An 18,061-nucleotide genomic window follows, 5' to 3' on the forward strand; every position below is an offset into this window, starting at 1 on the left:
ATGGAGAAAGGCAGACTTCCTTATTCATGTTTCATGCTACTTCTTGTCCTGCTCTCTACCAATGCTTCAGACCCTGCAGAACCCTAAGTCTCTTTTAAAGTCCCCTCCTTAAAAAAAATTAATAAATAAATTAAATTAAATTAAATTAAATTAAATTAAATTAAATTAAAAGTCCCCTCCTTGAATGTGAACGGGTGCAGCTACTCTGGAAAACTGTGTGGAGGTTCCTCAAAGATTTAAAAATAGACCTGCCCTACGACCCAGCAATTGCACTGCTGGGGATTTACCCCAAAGATACAGATGCAGTGAAACGCTGGGACACCTACACCCCGATGTTTCTAGCAGCAATGTCCACAATAGCCAAACTGTGGAAGGAGCCTCGGTGTCCATTGAAAGATGAATGGATAAAGTAGATGTGGTTTATGTATACAATGGAATATTAGCCGTTAGAAACGACAAATACCCACCATTTGCTTCGACGTGAATGGAACTGGAGGGTATTATGCTGAGTGAAGTAAGACAATCGGAAAAGGACAAACATTATATGGTCTCATTCATTTGAGGAATATAAAAATTAGTGAAAGGGAATAAAGGGAAAGGAGAGAAAATGAGTGAAAATATCAGTGAGGGTGACAAAACATGAGAGACACCTAACTCTGGGAAATGAACAAGGGGTAGTGGAAAGGGAGGTGGGCGGGGGGTGGGGGTGACTGGGTGAGAGGCACTGAGGGGGGCACTTGAGATGAGCGCTGGGTGTTATGCTAAATGTTGGCAACTTGAACTCCAATAAAAAATTTTTTTAAATAAAAATAAAGTCTCTTCCTTAAGAGTCTGTGCTTTATCTCCCTCTTCTTTATATCTTTGCTTTGACTTTCCCATTAAATGCTACCCTTCCATTTCTTAAAATACCTTCCAATCATAAGAGATGAATCATAAATGGGATTATTTCTTTCATTTTTTTCTACACTTCAATTTTTTTTCATTGGGTCATCATAATCAGAAATAGAATAAGCGGTCACTAGAAGGCATGATTTGATTAGACACTGAAATCTCAAATCCCACCTTCACAGAATCGTTCTTTGGGATGGAAAGCATTGGCTATAAAAATAGTTATAGTGTATAGTGGGGTGCAGTTTAATTCCTATTGTAGATCACACGGGTAGAGGAAGTATGGCTCCTTTGTTTTTTGATAATGACTGAGCCTTCAGCAGAGACCCCAGTAACTAGCCAACCAGGGAGGGGGAAAGGGAATAATTGAAAACTATTGAGTTGTAAAGTTCATGAAATCCAATAATCTAAGACTTTTCTTCCACCTCTCCCCAGTTCCTCCTCAAAGTAGGAGCTAGAAGGTTGTGACCTCCATTCCTTCCTGGTGGAGAAAAAGACTCAGAGTCTTTGGTCTGAGAGTCCTTGGTCTTCTTTGGCCACAGTTAATCTGGCTTCTCCTTACCTGCCAAAATTCATCATTTGAATCTTCAGCCATTTGTCTCAGCTTGGTCCCTTGACCAAGAAGTCCCAGAAGTCCTCTCAGGCTGACCCTCATTCATGTCAGCTGTTTTTTATCCTATAGAATCCCCAGTTTGTGACAGCAGCCTGCCTCCAATCCTGTGGCTATTCCAATACAACCTGTACGGGAGAGTCCCCTTTGGAGTTCAGAACCCTACCCACTCTGTATTCCTGACTTTAATGTAGCTACATTCCAGACTAATACAGGAGACTCCAGAGTTCTAAATGTGCAGAGGGATCAAAGGATCCTTCTCTCTGTGTTAGCTTAATCCACTTAATCCATTTGGCCCTCTCCAGGCCAAAGTACAGGAAGCAGAAATCAGAACCAATCTGCTTTCCTTTCTTCTTCACATTTCTTCCAGGCACAATTTCCCAGTAACCGGTAGAGGTACATTTTTCTGCCATCATTCCCCTACCTCATGTACAACTGTGGATGGTACCACCTTCCACTGCATTCCACCCAGAGAGCATCTGGAAATACATGGGGGCTGTTCAGATTTCTGAATAAAGGCTAAATGGATGAAGCAAGTGACATTTATTGGAGTTGGAAATATTAAGTGGACTGTGTTCAGTCCAACACAACATATGATCATTCTGCCCACTGAAAATTATATCTTTACATCACGTCCACCATTTGATAAAGAACAACAAACTTCATGGCCTGGTTGTCATGAACAGAAGAGATATCTTCTCATTATGCAGAAAATATCCCATATCCCTCCAGCATTATTATCCCTTGATGTGAGATATTACCCAAAAGATCCAGTAAGTGTTCTCCTTTTGCCTTCAGAGAGACAGAGGTGGCAGGGAACATGAAGAAAAAGAGAAAATTAAAAGTTATCTGTTTAATATTTGCAAAATTTAGTCACTCCTGCAAAGGCAAATATTTAAAATGCAAACATCCATTATTAAATAATATTTTAATAGTTTAATTGCTCACAGATGAAATCTTGGGCAAATTACTTAACCTTAATGAATTCCAATTTCAATATCTATTGAATGAATACTAACCAAATCTTCATGAAATAGTTGTTTGAAATATCTACTATACATGGAATTAATTTTTGAATTATGATATCAACTAGGTTTATAATTAATAATAATAATAGTATATTGAATAAAATTATAATACCCTGATGCCTTCTTTCCTATGAAGATCAAAGAACTGGAGGGAAAAACATATGGATGAGGAAGTAAAAAAAAATGATCATTTTTATCACTTACCATTTTTGAAAGAGTAGATGATTCAGATAAAAAATATCTAGATGCCAGAAAGGGATTAAATGAGAAGTACTATATGAATGATTATGGGTATGGTATTTAACTACTCTGAGCTTCTCTGCTTTAGAACAAAACCTTAGCATTTTTGCAATAAAAAAAATCTGAGATTTTAATTTCATGGCATATAGTTTTGCCAAGGCACAACTCAAAACACATACAGCATGACTAATGGGCTGGAGCAGACCACTTGGAGAATGTGAGAACCAAACTTGACTTCCAGATTCCACAACTAAACAGTCTCTGTTACTCTCTTTTACTAGTCTCATACCTATTAACTTTGAAAAATAATAAGATAGTTTTTCATGTGTCAAATTGCCTGGTTATCTTTAAGTGTCCATGTGGGAAGTAGAAGGGAAAGGATTGTAAAATAATATAAGAAAACAATAGCTCTCTTTTTTTTTTTAGTTGTAAATTAACTCTATAAATAAATGACTTAAGCCTGCAGCTATTAAATCATTAAAATTTTGAGGAGTCACATTTTATGCTGATTTAATAATTAAGCAGGGATTTTGTCTTACTCTTGTATATTAGAATTTGGGGTCTGGTGAGGACCCCATGTTTTAGCTGTCATGAACATGAAGAATGTGATGTATAGTATCATTTAGGATTGCTAGGAGGATTAATATAGAGGCTGCTTAACACAATTCCTTGCAAGTAGAAGATACGTAGGAAATACAGACTCTTTTAGCTCATAGGAATTCGGAATATGGAGAGATTATACTAAGATGACTGCTTCACCTGTTGTGTCAAAAGTGTCACTTGGGGTGGTCCCCAAAGAATGGGTAGAATTGTGACTAGAAATATGTGGGGGGTGGGGGATAGAGTAGGATATGTGAGAATATAATAGATAAAGGAAATTTATCAATAAAGTCAAGAAAGTAAACTCACAGGGATGCCTGACTGGCTGCATATGACTCTTGATCTTGGGTTTGTAAATTCAAGCCCCACACTGGGTGTAGAGATTACTTAAAGATAAAATCTTAAACAAAAATGAAAGTAACCTCACACAAAAGATTGCCCATACCTCTGAATAATTAAATACATTCAAATTATTGACAAAAATAAAAACTTGTTGATAAAAAAATTATTTATTTTGGCTAAGGCATATCTGAGGAAACTTAGAGAAACAACAAATATGTTTTCAGTGTTATATGTTATAAAGAAAATTATTTTATAATATAGATATGAGTTATTTTATATAATGGATATATGTTCACTGAAATTTTTTCAGTTGAATTTATATAAATTCACTCATGGTGTTCATGCACAAATGATGTTTATTTGGACAGATTTTAATGAAAATCTTTTTAGAAAGTGAATAATCGCCAGCAATTTATTATATATGTACACTTTTATGGATATATATATATATATATATGTATGCTTTTATGGATATATATATATATACTGAGGAATTCAGATATTAATGCTCTTTAACACAGAGGATACCCATAAAACTGTAACATCCTTGAAGCCAACTTCTGGCAGATTAACTATGTGGGTGAGGCACTACTCAGGAGGAAAAAATATAAATTCTTACACCAGGCAATGATAGAACTTCCATCTTACCATTGACATTTGGTATAGAACCAATTGTAGCAAGAAATACATAATGTTATGGAAAACACATTTATGGTTGAAAATGCTTGCTGTCCTCCATTTTTCTCTGATATATAGCCTTCTTCTTTTCCCAGGTAGTATGTGGTGGTGGTCCCCTCCCTGTTGAATGTACACTGGGAGCCCTGAGAAGGGCTGCCTCCTTCTGAGGTACCTGAATGAGACAGTGTCTATAAGGGCTTCCTTGGAGTCCCTCAGGGGAACCAGAGTCTCTTCACTGACCTGGTGGTGGAAAAGAACTTATTCTACTGGGTCTCCTTCACTGTGATCCTATCTGCCTGTCCTTGTTTGATACATTATATTGAATCATGGGGAGCTGATGTTGAATCCCAAAGAATGACTTTAAGAACGTTAGGGAGGACTTCTAAAAAGAGTGAGTTTTCAGCTACAAAGGAACAAAGCATGGATTTTCCACCAGCATAGGAGACAAATATTTTTCTAATGCTAAAATTCAATTTAAGTTCAACAAAATCGGGGATCCCTGGGTGGTGCAGCGGTTTGGTGCCTGCCTTTGGCCCAGGGCGCGATCCTGGAGACCCGGTTTCGAATCCCACGTCGGGGTCCTGGTGCATGGAGCCTGCCTCTCCCTCTGCCTGTGTCTCTGCTTCTCTCTCTCTCTCTCTCTATCATAAATAAATAAATTTTAAAAAAAAGTTCAACAAAATCCTATCAGCTGTAGAAAATATTATGACTTAGAGAGATTTTCTAGCTTTGATATGTCATTAAGGCCAGAGTAGGCCAATACCTAGAAAAAGATTATACAAAAGTCTCATGGTAGGACAGTATGTAGCAGAACTTTTCTCCTGTAGTGAGACATTAGGTGTCTTTGTCCTCTGAATGTATAAATGGTGCAAGATGCTCAAGGCAAACATCCAGTACCTCTTGAAGTTTGCCCAGCCGAGATATTCAGCTATCATATTCTCCCACGTTTTTACAGAGGCTTCTTTCCATTCCTTCACAATATATATAAATATGATTTAATAACTATATATATATATATAACTATGATTTAAAACTAGAGTTCCAGGTAAACTATCTGAAGATATGGGTCCCACTTATGGCTGTTCTCACTGATATATCTCCCCTATATCTTATATTATTATCTTCAGTCATATTGTAGAAACATTTTTACTAATCTAGCCCTTTGTGAAGCTGAAAGAGAGTTTGAAAACAGTAATGAATAAAAGATTTGGAGGGAGAAGACTGTGTAATTCCTCAGCAATATTCTTCGTTTGTTAGCTCCCAAAGATCTTGTCCTCTTCAGAGGTGGCATTCCTCACTGTCCAGATAAAGGGACCAACACAATATTTTAGGAAGAGGAGCACAGTGTTGGTAAAGAATACTCAAAATCTGATCTTTGTCCAGACAGACAAACCCATCTATGAACTAGGACAGAAAGGTATGTAGGAAAATTCCACTATTTGGGGCAACACTGAAGAAGAAAGGCCACCTCTCAGCAGGTTTTGCAACCAGTCATCAAAATCCCTATCTCTGAGCCTCCTGCCTTATTACTCACATTACCTGCTTTATCATGTATGAGTCTGACTAGGGAATTTGTTTTTCAGCAAAATACCGTATTGTCTCTGTGGATGAGAACTTTCATCCCCTAAATTAACTGGTAAGTATCTCAAGAGTTATGGTTTTGGTGGGGGGTAGGATGGGAGTACTCCTCCAAAAGGGTGCAGGAAGGTCCAGGAAAAGCAAGAAGACAAAAGACATTCCTTTAGGAACCTGGGCTCCAGCCGCACCACAGATTTAGATTCTTGTGTAAGGCATAATTGAAGGGTGAGAGATGCAGAAGCTGTTTCTCTTATAATAGCAACTAATCATTCAACAATAGCTACATTTATTGCCATGAGCACAATACATTAAACATAATGAAGAGACACAATAAAAAGTTAGGTTATCCATACCCATACTCTCAAGAAGTTTATGACTAAAGCACAAAGAGTTTCACTGATTCTGAATATATATAGATATATAGATATACACATACAATAGACAATATCATAACATATTGTATAAAGTATATTAATATATAATGTAACATAGATATAGTATAGAATATATATTATGTATAAATATTTTGGTTTTGCTGATCAAGTGTCCCTTCTTCTAATTAGCTTTCAACAAAGCAAGGAAACAAAGCTTCTTTAAAAATGCAATTTTAGGGGCCACCTGGGTGGCTCAATTGGTTAAGCATCTGCCTTTGGCTCAGGTCATAATCCCAGGATCCTGGAATCAAGCCCCACATTGGGCTCCCTGCTTAGTGAAGAGTCTGCTTCTTCCTGTCCCCCTGCCATTCCCCCTGCTTGTGCTCTTTGCTCTTTCTCTCTCTCTCTCTCTCTCCCTAATTAATAAAATCTTTTTAAAAATTAAATTAAATTAAAAAGCAATTTTTAAGTTAGAAAAAATATGCTTAGTTAACAGTTAACCAAGTCATTCTGGAATTCTATTCCTATTTGGTCTAAATTATAATGACATATCACTCTATTAATATCTATTAACATCCATTTCCTAATGTATATAAGTAAACAATATAGTCATGTTCTTTACTATATATTACTGGTAAATAATATTAATAAGCTAATAAATATTAATAAATTAATACAAGTTATTCACCAATAATATTTTCCAGAGAAATAGGAACACAATGATTGCTGTGGAAATACATTATTTATGCTTTTCTTAGAACTATTTACTGGTTTCCCTAAGCAATTTTATTTCTTCAATATTGCAGGCTAAATTTTGTTATATCTTACTACAGATACTATTTTTCCTGAGTAAGCTATTGGATCATAAGTCTGAAATCATAGCCTTTGGTGAAATTCTAATCACATCTCTTCTTTCCTTTTTTCAGATAGATTCCATTGATATACCTTGAGGTAAGCAACGGAGAGAGTCTTGTAATGGAAATCAGCACATATAAGGTTACAAGTTCTGACATTCCTTACAGATGAATCACTATTAAAAAAATCTTTCAGATCTAAAATTTCCAACTCCCAGGTGTCAGGTTTATTCTGTTTTATCTTTTTTCTGTGTTTATCTCTTCTGAAGACAATGCCAGTTACCAACCCCAAAGTCATTTGTTTGCTTTAAGGATTATTATGACTGCGTAACTATTTACCTCCAGGACCCAAAAAAGAAATTGAGTTGGACAACTGCAGAGTCTCAGGTTGGAGAGTGGCCTCCAACAGCTGGTCTTTACCCTCTCATGTGAGCCCATTCAGGGCTTTTACAAGGTGGTGGTACAAAAGGAATCAGACGAAAGGACAGAGCACCCCTTTACTGTAGAATTTGGTATGGATACTGAAAAATGAAAAGGCCATAACTTTTTGGTTCATACCATGCACTCACTTAGACTTTCTCTATCTCCCATAGGTATGTTAAACGTGGTTTATTTTTATGTAAAGATTGTATTTATTTATTCATGAGTAACACAAAGAGAGAGGCAGAGAGAGAAGCAGGCTCCAGGCAGGGAGCCTGATGTGGGACTTGATCCCAGGACTCTAGGATCACACCCTGAGCTGAAGGCAGCCGCTTAACCATTGAGACACCTAGGTGTACCTTAGAATCAGCTTGAGCTGTTTGTAAAGCCATCGTAATTCGTAACCAGAAGCTCACAAGAGCTTGATTTTCAGTAGCAAGTTACACTTTGCCAAGTATCAAAATTCTTATTTCAGTGGAGCCAGCATCTTTTGTTAGTGTCATCAAGATCTGCTGTGACCACAAAGTCAGATCATTTTGCATGAATTGTTAAAATTTACCATCTTAAAGTTGGCACTTGAAAAAAGCATCCAGCATTTCAGGGTATTATTTTGGGAAATGTTATAGACATGAGATATTTGTATTTCCATTAAATGTTTACCAGCTTCCCTATTTCCATTATCTCTATCAACAGTACTTCCCAAGTTTGAGGTCCAAGTTCAGATGCCAAAGATAATCAATATCCTGGATGAAAAAGTGAATGTATCAGTACATGGGATGTGAATTAAATTGCTTTTGTCTGAAATTTCATATTTTGCCTCAATTTTGAGAGATTACTTGGCCAGGTACATAATACAAATCAATTTTCCACAGAATTTTAAAAATTATTTCAATGACTTATCTTGACCGCCTATTATTAAAAATTTCAAATACACAAAAGAATAGAGGCATCCTAATCATGATTTAACAATTAACATCTGTCTATATTTGCTGCATTTTTTTTTTTTTGCTTTAACATTTCAGGATAAACTACAAAGATCATGAATTGTGTGCCCTAGATGCAGTACTATGTACCTCTAAAAATTGCTAACATTTTCCTACATAGTCATGATGCCATTATCACACCTTACAAAATTAAAAGTAATTTTCCAATACTAATCCTTATTTTACACTCAAGTTCCCTCAATATTTCTAAGAATAGTGTTTACTCATTTAGCTTTTGATTACTATGACTCATATGTACCCCATAAAGCTTTCCCCCCATAGCTTTGATAGAAATGTTATCATTTAGATCTTACATTTAAGTCTTTATTTTGAACCAACTTTTGTGTATGATGTAACATAAGGGTTTAATTTCATTCTTTTTTTTTTTTAATTTCATTCTTTTGCATGTGGATATCCAGTCTTCCCAATACTTTTGTTGAAGATACTATCCTTTCCTCCTTACTGTGTATTCTTGGCATCCTTATCCAAAACCAATTTTAAAAAAAAAGAATTTAATTTATAGAAATGAATTTATTTCTTGGCTTTGTTCCATTGATCTACATATCCATCTTCATGCCAGGACCATACTGTATTAAACCAGGAAGTGTGATGTCTTCAATTCCTGTAAAGAATGCTATTAGGATTTTGATAGAGATTGTATTGAATCTAGAGAGTGCTTTGGGTAATATGGATATTTTAATATTGTCTTCCAATCTGTGAGCATAGGATGTCTTTTCATTTATTTGTGATTACTTTCATTGATGTTTTGTAGTTTTCAGTGAACAAGTCTTCCACCTCCTTGGTTAAGTATGTTACTAAGTCTTCTTTTTGTTGCTATTATAAATAGGATTGTTTTCTTCATTCTTTTTCATGTAGCTCATTGTTAGTGTACAAAAACATATTTGGATTTGTATGTTGATTTTGTATGCTGAAATTTTATGGGATTTGTTTATTAGTTCTAATAGTTTTTTTAATGAAGTCATTAGAGGGGTTTCAGTATATAATATGTCCTCTGCAAAGAGTGATAAGTTTTACTTCTTTTCTGATTTGGATGACTTGTTTTTTGGTATGTGTTCCTTTTTTTATTTGAGTTGAGTTGAGTGGACACATAATGTAACATTAGTTTCAAGTGTACAACACAGGGATTCAACATTTATATGTTATGCTGTGCTCACTCCAAGTGCAGCTACCATTCGTCACCATTCAACACTATTACAATACCATTGACTATATTCCCTGTGCTGTGCCTTTTATTCCCATGACTTATTCATTCCATAACTGGAAGACTGCATTCTGCATTTCCTTTCACCTATTTTGTCCAACCCGTCTGGCAATAATTAATTTGTTCTCTGCGTTTTGTAAGTCTGATTCTGCCTTTTGTTTATTTATTCATTTGTTTTGTTTTTTAGATTCCATTTATAAATGAAATTATACAGAATCTCTCTTTCTCTGTCTGACGTATTTCATTTAGCATAATACCCTCCAGGTTCAAACACGCTATTGCAAACGAAAAGACTTCATCTTTTTTATGGCTGAGTCATATTCTACTGTGTATATACATACATCTTCTTTATCCATTCATCTCTCGATGGACACTTGGGTTGCTTCCATACCTTGGTTATTTAAGAAAATGCTGCAATAAATATGGTGATGCACATACCTTTTCAAATTAGTATTTTTATTTTCTTTGGATAAATATCCAGTAGTGGAATTTTGGGCCACATGGTAATTCCATTTTTAATTTTTTTGAAAACCTCCTTAGTTTTCCACAGTGGTTGTACCAATTTACATTTCCACCAAGAGTGCACAAGTATTCCTTTTCTGCAAATCTCTGCCAACACTGGGGTATAATATTCTAAATATGTCTCTTAAGACCATACAGTCTCTAAGGTTGTTCAGTCTCACTGCTTCCTTATTGAATTCCTATCTGGATAGTCTTGTCTATTATTGAAATACTGCAGTATTATTGTATTGTTGTCTGTTTCTCCTTTATGTTTCAGCAGTGTTTGCTTCATATATTTAAGTGCTTTGATGCTGGGTGCATATATATTTATAATTGCTATATCTTTTTGGCGAATTGACCCTTTTATCATTGTATAATTTCTTCTCTGTCTCTTTTTTTTATAATGTTTTCTTTTTTTTTAATTTTTATTTATTTATGATAGTCACACACAGAGAGAGAGAGAGAGGCAGAGACACAGGCAGAGGGAGAAGCAGGCTCCATGCACCGGGAGCCCGACGTGGGATTCGATCCTGGGTCTCCAGGATCGCCCTGGGCCAAAGGCAGGCGCCAAACCGCTGCGCCACCCAGGGATCCCTCTTCTCTGTCTCTTGTGATAGTTCTCAACTTAAAGTCAATTTTGTGTGATGTTAGTATAACCACCCCTGATCTTTTTTGGTTATCATTTTTATGGAACATCTTTTTCTATCCCTTCACTTTCATCTTCTGCGTGTCCTTAAATCTAAAGTGTTTCTCTTGTATGTAGCATATTGTTGGATCTTACATTTTTATCCATTTTCCCTATTTTTTTACTGGATAATTTAATCTGCTACATTTAAAGTAATTATTGATAGTGAAAGACTTACTAATGCTAGTTTTGAAAATGTTTTCTGTCTTGTAGCATTCCCTTCTTTAACCTTTTGCAATTGCAAATAACTCTTATATGTTCATTTCAGCTTTGAGAATTAAAACTCATTTCCTACAAATCATCAGTAGCAGAGGGAGCATGCAGGGAAAAATAAAAAAACAGAAAACAAAGCAAAACAAAACAAAAAAATATGCCCATCTAAATATTATATACTGAAAGCATCAAAGCATCTGGACCTTTGCCTCAATTCTGTCTTGAAGTAATGACCAAGGAATTATTTGTCTAATTTAATGGCATCTGAGTACTGATATCTGTATCTTAGAAAAGGGTTTCAGAATAAGTTGCTCTGATTATGTTTTTTATTAGAAGTTATATTGGATGCATTTACAAATAGAAAAGTAATGCCCAAAGCAAACCAATTATTAATTGTTCTGTTAAGAGAAAGAACTAAGAGAAATATGGAGTATACACACACACAATTTTTTATATGCCTTATGGTTGTTAGGTTTTATCAGGACTCTCTCTCTCTCTCTCTCTCTCTCTTTCTGTGTGTGCATGTTATTATGTTGGGTTTATTATTTCTATTATTTATTTATCTATGTTCAATTTATTACCTAAGTTTTCTCACCTGGTATAAACAACAAGTTTTTGTTTTATAATGACAGAATAAAAAGACTGATAAAAAATAAATAGTTTAAAAGGAAGAATTTTTTTAATCATGAAGGAAATTTGATTGTACATTGAAGCAAAAATGCCTTAATGAGTAGTACCTCTTGATAAATATATTTTCCAGATATATTTCAACTGATATGAACCCAAAATAATAAAGAAGTGCAAGGAACTGCAGAAAAAAATTGTTTGGGCTGTGGTGGAAAATGTAGATACCTTTCCTCAGTTCCTGATTTATTTCTTATGTGACAGATACACCTATGGGAAACCTGTCCCAGGACTTGAGACTGTAAGCATGTGCAGAAAATTATTTCATTCTGCTTACTGTCAAAAACAAGAATTCTGCGAGAAATTCAGTCAACAGGTTAGTTTAGTGTTCTCTCTAGGCACTATCATTGTTGACAACAATTGAGCTACCCCATTTTATTAAATGGAAAGAAGACATTGGAGTAAGCTTGTCCCAAAATATTTCCCACCAAAAAAGAAAAAGAATTTCTATTTTTTGTCAATAAAATTCTCATTTTGCTGACTAACCCTTAGAGATTATAAAACAGATGTGAATATTAAACTTCTGAAGATAAATTAACATGTTTAACCCAAAGAAGTCATCTCGGCATCGGAAAGAAAATAATAGATTTGGTGACTATTGTCTTAATCAGTATGGTATTTATCAATTTTTTTTAATTTCTCTCAGCTTAACAGCAATGGCTGCATCATCCAACAAGTAAAATCAAACTTACTCCAGATTAAAAATATGGGTTATGAAATGCAACTTACAGTGGAAGCCAAGACCAGAGAAGAGAGAACAGGTTTGAACTCTAAATTAATATAGGGAGTGAAACAATAAACATTTGTTTGTTTTCCATAACAAAATAAGGGTCATAGGAAGGTGGAAGGAAATTAATTTTAAGACTAAAGTAACTTCCAAGAATACTTACTCTTCTCTACATATTTTTAGAACCAGTATTTACTGGTTATGAGACCTGTGAAATCACAAACATTGTAACCAGACTCAGATTCGTGAAAGTGGATTCGAACTTTAGACGAGGAATTCCCTTCTTTGGACAGGTAGAGTATATTGCAATTCACAAAAAAGGAAGTATCCAGTTGTACCTACCTTCAGGGCACAATGATATAACCTACATCTAGTTAGTGATATCAATTAATTACTATGACCCAAACCATGAAACCAGTAAAACTACTTTCCTTTGTAAATATCACTGATATTACAGAGGTATTATTTCTTTTTAGAACATGTAGCTAATGAAAATGCTTAATGTGATATGAGTTAGTTATTGTGTCAAATCTCTTCTACCACGTATCTAACAATAAAGATATTTCTGCCAATCTCCAGCCAGCTTCAGAATTTTAAGAGAATTTCTCAAAAATTATTCTAAATTTATGGCTATCAGTATTCTCCTGTATACTTGCTGTTCTATTTAGAAATGAATAAATAAGCGGTTTTATTTTTAATTTTTTCTTTTTCAAATTTTTATTTAAATTCTACTTAATTAACATATAGTGTAATATTGGTTTCAGGAGTAGAATTTAGTGGTTCATCACTTAAATATAATACCCAGTGCTCATCACAAGTCCTTAAACCCATCACCTATCTAGCACATGCCCTACCCATCACCCTCCATCAACCCTCAGTTTGTTCTCTGTCATTAAGACTATGTTATGGCTTGCTTCTCTCTCTCTCTTTTTTTTTTGCCTTCCCGTATGTTTAGACTAGATATGTGTAGTTTTATTCTTAGACATAAGAACTATAATAGTGTACACTTTGTGGCTATTATTAAATTATTTTCATATTTACAGTATACACTTTAATTTTAACTAATAATTTTACCCCTTTTACAAGTACTTATCATTAATTATCCATTTTATAAGTATTTCTTTAAAACTACTTATAATTTTTCTCAAAAAGAAACATTTTTTAAGGGGTTGCTTACGTGGTTTGTTTCAGGAGATGAAAAAGACTTGAGGATCCAAAGAGAAGGTAAAAAAAAAAAAGGTGAAAGACATGAGGATACAAATAGGAAAAAAATCGATTTTGTAGTAAACATGGAAGTGTTGTTTTCAGGATTTGCATTTGCTTTTGCTTTTGCCTTCAATTATGGAAGCAAAGGAATTTGTTCCCATGAGTTCTGTCTTCTCTGAGTATTATCCACATAACTTATCAAATTCTTTTCTTCTTTAGGTGCTTCTGATAGATGGGAAAGATGTGCCTATCCCCAATAAACGTATCTTTATCTCTACAAGTGAAGCAAATTATCTTTACAACACAACTACCAATGAACAGGGTCTTGTTCAGTTTTCAGTCAATACTACTAATATCATGGCTAACAAAATTTCTGTCATGGTAAGTATGAGAGAAAAAAAAAACACCTGAGGACAAAGAGAAACCTTAGTATACCAATCATTGATTCAGAAGTAAAGAAGCACACATATTGTACTTAAGAGAGAGAAATAAGAAGCTGCCCAATTTAGAGATAAACTTGGAGATTAAAATTTTCATTAAAAAACACAAAAGCATTAGAAGATACCGTCAGTGTCTGATCATTTCATTAGCATTATCTTTAAATTTTTATGTATTATGCAAAAAAAATCTTATTGGATTTTGTCCTAAACCATATCAGTTCTTCAATAGATAAGTAATTCATGTAATTTGAATTATGTTTTAAATTTATGTTTTTTCTCTATATGCACTCAGATAATTTTAAAAGTGATTAAGAACCCACATACATACTTAAAATATATTGCCTAATGAAGATGATCAAAAGATTTCTACAACCAAAAAGATTTTATGCTTTTAATCACAAGCAAAGTAGTGGTAAAACACAATGATTTATTGATTCCAGCCTAGATAAATAGCATTTAAATTATTTCCATTTCCCAAAGTCTAAATGTTAGTTCCATTTAAAATATGGAATTAAAAATAAATAAATAAAATATGGAATGATGCTTAATGTTTTCTTTGTGATAGATACCTCCTCTTCACTAGCATTGCAAAGATGAGTGTCCCTATATTTGAAACTCTATAATGATAGAGTTAACAGGACTGTAAATTAGTATGATATATTTAAGAGCAATAATTAAAAAAAAAAAAAACAGGAACTTTATCATGAAAGCAAAAAGAAAGGCCCACAAAATACATCTAGTAAATTCAGAAAAAGAAAATAAATGTACCCATAAAACAGGGGAGGAGCAACCACTGCAGGGGAAATAAATGGAATTATCTACTAAAGAACATTTTTTTGTATATTTTTTATTGGAGTTCGATTTGCCAACATATAGTGTAACACCCAGTGCTCATCCTGTCAAGTACCCCCTTCAGTGCCCGTCACCCGGTCACCCCAACCGCCTGCCCACCTCCCCTTCCACTACCCCTTGTTTGTTTCCCAGAGTTAGGAGTCTCTCATGTTCTGTCACCCTCTCTGATTTTTCCCACTCATTTTCTCTCCTTTCCCCTTTAATCCCTTTCACTATTTTTTATATTCCCCATATGAGTGAAATCATATAATGTTTGTCCTTCTCCGATTGACTTACTTCACTCAGCATAATACCCTCCAGTTCCATCCATGTCGAAGCAAATGGTGGATATTCACCCTTTCTAATGGCTGAGTAATATTCCATTGTACATATATAGACCACATCTTCTTTATCCATTCATCTTTTGATGGACACTGAGGTTCCTTCCACAGTTTACCTATTGTGGACATTGCTGCTATAAACATTGGGGTGCAGGTGTCCTGGTGTTTCACTGCATCTGTGTCTTTGGGGTAAATGCCCAGCAGTGCAAATGCTGGGTCGTAGGGCAGGTCTATTTTTAACTCTTTGAGGAACCTCCACACAGTTTTCCAGAGTGGCTGTACCAGTTCACATTCCCACCAACAGTGCAAGAGGGTTCCCCTTCCTCCACATCCTCTCCAACACTTGTTGTTTACTGTCTTGTTAATTTTCCCCATTCTCACTGGTGTGAGGTGGTATCTCATTGTGGTTTTGATTTGTATTTCCCTGATGGCAAGTGATGCGGAGCATTTTCTCATGTGCTTGTTGGCCATGTACATAGGGACATCTCTAAGGAAAATATATTTCATATATTCTAATCAAGTTTACAAACCTATTGAGTTATCACTTTTACAGAGTATGGGGTTAAATGTGTTCACCAATTCTAAAATCTGAAAACCAAAGTCATATTCACGATCCATCCACCTGTAGGAACAGAAAGGCACCATTGCTCACAGGTAAAATGGCAAATTGCTTTCAATTTTGTATTACAACCAACAATATTACTTTGAAGAAAAAAATGAGGTAGTGTAGCCTTATCTCCATTTTATACATAGAGAAACCAATATTCAGATAAAATGTTTTTTTGCTGTGATTATTTAGCTGGTAAATGGCATAGCCAGAACTGCCCAGAATGTTTTAAAATGAGTCAGATACATTAGGGCACAAAATCAGATGAAACACAAGATTCTACTGTATGATATGAAAGGAAAAAAGTTTACAATGTAGGGAGAGAATAATTCTAACTATAGAATCAAGAAACATTTATAAGGCTGGTGTATCTTAAAGAGTAGAATGGAGGAGAAAAGGCCTCCCGGTTTAAAAAAAAAAAAAAAAAAAAGCGCCATCTTCACACTAATGGCAGCAAAACCTCCTAATCCAATGCCAAAAAATAAAAAAAATAAAAAAAATAAAACATCAAATTATGCAGCTTCTTCCTACACCCTTAAATTCCCCATTTAAACATATGTCCCAATCCCAAGGTCAATTTATACTTGCAGCCATTAACCAATACTTTTTTCTTCCTTTCTCCCATGATTCTGACTATCCATTTTTCCAAGATATTCTTGTCTATTTTTTTGAAGATTAACATCATTTGAGTTTTGGACTATAAACAGGTTTTACGTGTCAATGGGCATGTAATGCCTCTTCTCTACACTTGTCAAGTCCTTCATCAACAACTTGAAGGAATTTGCCTGAAGGCTCTTCAAGGCCTTTCAAAATACCCAATAAAATAACAAAATGTAAAGTACCAAAACAATTTCAGGATTTAGACTGCTTAAAAATTGTTCCCTCTGTTCTGAGAAATTGAGCCTACGTGTAAGGCTAATTACACCTCCATAAACCAACCCTATCATGAAGAAAACAAAGCTATTGGCTTACTTTTAAAAGACCATAGACTATTTTTCTCAATAACACAAGTAAATTCCAAACAGTTTTCCAGTGATGGTAAATATGATTTTGTCAGGTAACTTATGTTATATAAATGATAGAGAATATGAAAAAGGAAAATAACCATGAATGTTACAAAAAAATAAGTTCAAGTTTAAACCATGAAAGTTTGAGGGGGAAGCAGATTTTTTGGAAATTGATAAGGATGGAATTGTAGGCATATGATAGAACTCAAAAAGAAACTTATAAAAAGTATAGATATAAATAACTGAAAATTTAAAAATAAATAAATAAATAAAATAAAAATAAAATAAATAAATAACTGAGAATTGAAACAGGTAGATATAGTGAATGATAAATGGATAGATATAAATGAATCAAGTATATGGTGCAATGGAAGAGGTACAAAAACTAGACTATTTTGTAAAAGTTCTTGAAAATAATTTGAAGAACACAAAACCTATTCCCATGTCTATTTGGAAAGCCATCATACAACCTCAAAGGGTTTGATGACACAGAACAATATACATGGAGAATAAAACTTTAATAATGTCCCTAGCATGAGAGAGAGAGAGAGAGGGAGAGCATGGTTCATCTAAAAAAGACACTAAAATCATGTTAGACAATGATAGAAATGATTGAGCCTGAAACTGCAAAAATTAAGAAATTATAAAAATTTGAGTTATTATTCATTCATGTGTTCCATGAATATTCACTGAACACTTACTGACCTACTTTCTGGACATATAAAAAATATTGAGAACAAAAATCTTCACCTTTTTGAAGGTTATGTCCTAATGGGCACAGAAGGAATATAAACAAAATAAGCAAGTATATTATATAGTCTAGTAGAAGATGATAAAGGCTATGGGAAAAGTTAAAAGAGAAAATAGAATATTGAGATTAAAGTAGTTGTAAGTTTCAATAAAGTGCTCAGTGACTATCCCACGAAGAGAGTGAAATTTGAGCTAAGGGAGAGAACTAAGAGACTCCTCTGGAAGAAGAGTATTTCAGTCTTAGACAGCAAC

At 34.5% G+C, this 18,061-nt stretch overlaps 1 pseudogene; it reads left to right on the top strand.

Annotated features, from left to right (window-relative positions):
• Positions 1–18,061, top strand: part of LOC112665488 (pregnancy zone protein-like) — a 34,042-nt pseudogene continuing 15,981 nt past the window's right edge.

This window comes from Canis lupus, chromosome 27, assembly GCF_003254725.2.
Source record: "Canis lupus dingo isolate Sandy chromosome 27, ASM325472v2, whole genome shotgun sequence".
NCBI classification, from domain to species: Eukaryota; Metazoa; Chordata; class Mammalia; order Carnivora; family Canidae; genus Canis; species Canis lupus.